Below are 5,475 nucleotides of genomic sequence, written 5' to 3' on the forward strand. Positions count from 1 at the left end.
GTTTCCAATTTTACTAAGCTACCAGGTGATTCCCCAGTCATCAACGAATCACTTATAAAACCATTCACTGGATATTTCCTAAGAAATGTTTTCTTATGCAGACTGTAAAATAGCATCCATTTACCAAATAAAACTCTGAACTGTATTGTTATTTCAGAAAGAAATATAGTATAGGAGGGTAAATCTTTTATCTCTTGCCTTACTAGAATTAAAAGGAAGTAATAACATTCTGAAATTCTGTGAATGCAGGAATCCTGTGAAGAGAGAATGTTCTGCCAAATCTTGCCATTTGAATTATCTTCATTCACCATTTCAAAGGCACTTTTCAATCAAAGGAAGCTGTAAATGCTTACTACAAGTTGATAATCTCATTCTGACAAAAGTCATAATACAAGAAAAGTCAAGCATCAGGAAAAAATAGCGGTAATCCCAACACTTTGGGAAGCCAAGGCCGGAGGATGGCTTAAAGCCAGGAGTTCGAGGCTAGCCTGGGCAGCAAAGCAAGCGAGAACCTGATCGACAGAAAGAAACAATAATTTAAACTAGCCTCTATAAAAATAAACCAAATTAGCCAGGCGTGGTACTGTGCACCTGTAGTCCTAGCTACTCGGGAGGCTGAGGTGGGAGGATCACTTGAGCCTGAGAGGTTGAGGCTGCAGTGAACCAAGATTGCACACTGCATTGCAGCCTGGAAACACAGCAAGACTCTGTCTCAAAAATAATTAAAAAAACAAAAAACAAAAAACAAACTAAACCCACTATCAACAGGACACCAAAAATGGGGCCTGTTAAGAGTAGCTCAGAGTTAGAGATCATCAGGCATCTATGCTTGCTTAGTGCAGGTTGAGCACTGGGTAACTCCATTCCATTTCAGTCAAAATATAAAGGAAACCCTTGTGGGTTCATAGTTGTATCTATTAAAGAAAGTACATGGACTGTAAGAACCTTGAGTTATAGTGCTTTGTCTACCCAGAAATTCCCAAATCTTTGTTCATATTATGTCAACATGATTCTACTACATATTTACTATACATTCTCTTTCCTTTTTGAGACATTCACTATAAATTCTGAGTCAACATCTTCTGTTCCCTCCAAAAAAATATTATAATAGTAATTAAAAGTACCCAGAAGCCCAGGGCCTGGGGAAAGGAGGGAATGGATCATTCTAATGTCTTTGTTTGAGATGATGAAAAAGTTTTGGAAATGGGTAATGGTGATGGTGGCACAACCTCCTGAATGTACTTAATGCCTGTGAATTAAGGGTACATTTTTAAATGATTAAAATGATAAATTTTATTTTATGTGTATGTTACCATAGAATCAAAAAAAAAAAAAAAAAATGGGCCAGTATGTAAATCACATTTCCAAATCTTGCTAAGTAATCTGTCACTCTGGGGTGCAGGTGCTGTGACCCATGCGGCGGTAGAGTGTTTGTCTTGGTGGGCAAAACAAAGATTCAAATACATAACTGGATGGAAATGTAAAGCACTCCTTGACACTGGACAGAAGACTTTACTCCACCACACCTAGGCCAGTATTTCTCAGACGTTAATATGCAAACGGATCCCCAGGTGATCTTGATTCAGCAGACCTGTGTTGCGCCTGAAATCCAGCATTTCAAAAGGGCTCCAGGTAATGCATAAACACGAACCTTACTTAAAGTGGCAAGGCCAGGGCCGGGCGCTGTGGCTCACGCCTGTAATCCCAGTACTTTGGGAAGCCCAGGCTGGCGGATCACGAGGTCAACAGATCAAGGCCATCCTGGCCAACATGGTGAAACCCCGTTTTTACTAAAAATACAAAAATTAGGTGGGCATGGTGGCGCACACCTGTAGTCCCAGGAAATGCAAAGGATACGTAGTATCTCTCAAGTGAATTGGTTAAGGGCTTAATGCTTAACTTACCTACTGACCACGTTTGTGGAAACCCGTTCAGAAACCTGAATAGAAGGTCAGCCTGCGGAGGCCTCCCTACGCAACCCACCCACCTGCCCGGAACTGGGAAGCAGCCACAGACAATAAGGATAGCTGAGACACTCAGTTGCGCAGAAAGCCCTCGTGCAAACTTCAAAACAGTCTTGAAAATACCCTTCTCAAGCTCGAAGAATGCCTGGAATTCAGTGGCCTTTTTCCAACAAAAAGATCTCCAACTCGGTTTTGACTGAGAGAACCCTACAGAAGAACCTTGCAGTGCAGCCCTGGAAAACTGACAACGCCCAGTATATGCTGACAAGCTCGGCCCCTCCCTTACAAACGAGTCAGAAAGTGGAAAAAAAAAAAATTGTTTAAATGTTTTCTAAGGCTCTGCCGCGTTAGGCGGAGGAGATCCCCGTAGTGCGGGCTGCGCGGGCAGGCGAACACCTCCAGGGCGGTACAGTCAGGCTCTCTCGAGTGTGGAGTTTTCAAGCCCCGCGGCAGAGGCTCAGCGGGCACTCAGGCAGCCCCACCAGCTTCCAATAACCAACGCCGCCCTCCGCCCGCGTCACTCCAAGGCACGGGCTCCGGCCCCCTCCAGATACGACTGACTGCGCCAACAGAAACTCAAAGGCCCTTTTAATCGGGTAAAAGAGAAGCTCAGCAGAAAGTGAAACAGTTTCCATCCCTTGAGTGAAAGGGTGCCAGGCCAGGGAGGAGGAAGAAGGTGGCTCCCTGACACCTGTGGCTGCCGCAGGGGCGTGCCCAGCCTCACCTGTTGATGATTCCCCCAGAGAGACCCTGTGTAACGCTGCCGCCCCCCGGGCGATGGGGTGGCAAAAGCCAGCGAGGAAAAAGTAAATGCCAGATGAAGTACACCGCGCACTCTGCAGAGAGACCTAGGAGTCAACTATTTACTCGCGCTGCCTCTCTCCCCCACCTGCACAAACAATCCAGGGCGCCAGCGCGAATTCGCGTCCCGCAAATCCATCTCTGGCCAAAGTCAGGACTGGAGGGACGGCATCCCGGTGACGCCCGGGCACAGGCTGTAGCGCCTCGGCGGCTCTCCCAGGGCGCGTGGCAGGCAGCACACGGGCCAGGGAGGGCGAGGGAGGAGGGTACTTGCCTGCAGCGGTGGCGGCCGCGGCCCGCAGTGTCGGGCGCTGGGCGAAGGCGAGGGCGGCTCTTCGGGGTGCTGGGCGGCGCGTCGCTAGCTGCTGGGCTGTTGTCCCCTGCGCTCCCCGCGCGCTTTGCTGGCAGCACTTCACCGGAGCCTGAGTTTGGGAGGCTCCTCGGGAATGGGCGGGCGCCGGCGGCCTCCGCGGCTGCTCCTGTGTATTATTGTGAGTCGGGCTATTTCCTGTTTAGAGGTTTAAGAGAAGGGGGGAAAAATCCAGTGCGGGGGCAGGGGGAGTTGGGCGTTGGCGAGCGGGAGAGCCGCGGCCGGGAGGGGAGGGAGGTGGGCGGCGGTCCTCACCTGCTGCCTGGAGACTGGAGGGTTCTGGGCACCCGAGCCCGGGGAGGGAGGCGCAGCTGCTCGCACTGCTACTTTGGGGTGTCGGGAAGGGCGGAGAGAGTGGGCCTGCACGCACACCACCCAGCGGCGGGGCAGGGGCCGCGGCCGCCTTGGCGACCTTTGTCACTGGAGGCCGCGCGCCCACTTTGCCGCCTCTTCTCTTATACACAGAACTGCAGCTGAGCTTCCTCCTAGAGCGGGTGCAAGAGGAATTTGCTGGGCTTCTTTCTCTCTGCTTGACCACGTCCGCTTCCTGAGCCTCTCCAGGGTGTGGGCAAGGAGGAGGTCAGCTTCGCTTCCCTTCAAAGCCCCCAGGAAGCATGGTTGTGGACCACTGCGTGTGCGCGGGGGGCTGGGGACGGGGGAGGTGCCACTACTTTTATGGGGGTGGGGGTGAGACAGGTTAATGATTTTAGTGGAAAGTTAACTTTTACGACCAGATTCCGTTTCCCTCCCCCAGCAGCCTCCCCTTAGCTGGGATCGCTGGGTCCGAGGCCCCAATCCGGAAATACCGGTTCCTCCACCGGGACAACAGGTGAGGGTGGAGCGCTACTCAGGGAGCCTGCTTAATCACCTCGGGAGCCCCTGTTCAGTCCGGAGGGCGGAACCTTCCCAGTACTCAGGCCTCCACCTGGCAAGCAGGTGCGCCTTCTGTTTAGCGTGGTCTTGTTAAAAACCCTGGGAAGAGAAAGGGGAGTTACCGTACAATCAGTAGAGTTTCTACGTCAGATGACAAAAAGTTCTGGAGATAGAGAGTGTGGAGATGTTTGCACAACAGTGTTAATATACTTAATAATGCTGTAAGCATCCAGGCCCAGTGGCTCACACCTGTAATCCCAGCACTTTGGGAGGCCGAGGCAGGCGGATCATTTGAGGTCAGGCGTTCAAAACCACCCTGGCCAACAATGTGAAACCTCGTCTCTACAATAACTACAAAAATTAGTCGGGTGTGGTGGTGGGCACCTGTAATCCCAGCTACTTGGGAGGCTGAGGCAGGAGAATCACTTGAGCTCGGGAGGCGGAGGCTGCAGTGAGCCGAGATCGCGCCGCTGCATTTTAGCCTGGGAGACAGTGAAACTCCATCTCAAAAAGAAAATAATAATAATGATGATGGTGTAACTGCCCAGTGGGTTCACCTTGCCGGCTGCCTAGACAGAGCCAATTTATCAAGACAGGAGAATTGCAATGGAGAAAGAGTAATTCACGCAGAGCCAGCTGTGCGGGATACTGGAGATTTATTATTACTCAAATCAGTTTCCCCGAGCATTCAGGGATCAAAGGTTTTTGTTTGCTTGTTGCTTGTTTTGTTTGAGACGATTTTTCCGCTCTTGCCACTCGCAATCTCGGCTCACTGCAACCTCCGCCTGAATTGAAGCGATTCTCCTGCCTCAACCTCCCGAGTAGCTGGGATTACGGACTCGCACCACCACGCCCAGCTAATTTTTGTATTTTTAGTAAAGACAGGTTTCACCACTTTGGTCAGAACTTTGCTCTAGAACTCCTGACGTCAGGTGATCCACGGGCCTCAGCCTCCCAAAGTGCTGGGAATACAGGTGTGAGCCCTGGCAACCTGCACAGAGTTTTTAAAGATAATTTGGCGGGTAGGGGCTTGAAGTGGGGAGTGCTAATTGGTCAGGTTGGAGATGGAATCAGAGGGGGTGGAAGTTAGGTTTTCTTATGTCTTCTGTTCCTACCTGGGATGGCAGAACTGGTTGGACCAGGTTACTAGTCTGGGTGGTGTCAGCTGATTTGTCAAGTGCAGGGTCTGCAAAATATCTCAAGCACTGATCTTAGGTTTTACAATAGTGATGTTATCCACTGGAGCAATTTGGAGAGGTTCAGACCCTTGGAGACAAAGGCTGCATGACCCCTAAATTGTAATTTCTAATCTTGTCGTGAATTTGTTAGTGGACCTCCGGCAAAATGGGGGTCTTTTAGGAAAGGACTGTGATCAATTTTGTTTCAGAGTCAAACCGCGGGCTGAAATCCTTCCCAAAGCTAGTTAGGCCTACACCCAGGAATGAACAAGGATGGCTCAAGGGTTAG

General features: G+C 50.4%; 1 protein-coding gene across 1 annotated transcript in view; it reads right to left on the bottom strand.

Moving 5' to 3' along the window:
- The window catches only part of TJP2 (tight junction protein 2), a 138,690-nt gene extending 135,469 nt beyond the window's left edge, over positions 1-3,221 (bottom strand). Inside the window, exon 1 of the mRNA XM_017543429.2 lies at positions 3,040-3,221. The gene's annotated coding sequence lies outside the window, so the exon portion shown is untranslated. The remainder of the gene's footprint in view (positions 1-3,039) is intronic.
- Between the last annotated feature and the right edge of the window lie 2,254 nt (positions 3,222-5,475).

This window comes from Cebus imitator, unplaced genomic scaffold, assembly GCF_001604975.1.
Source record: "Cebus imitator isolate Cc_AM_T3 unplaced genomic scaffold, Cebus_imitator-1.0 Scaffold155, whole genome shotgun sequence".
Classification (NCBI taxonomy): Eukaryota; Metazoa; Chordata; class Mammalia; order Primates; family Cebidae; genus Cebus; species Cebus imitator.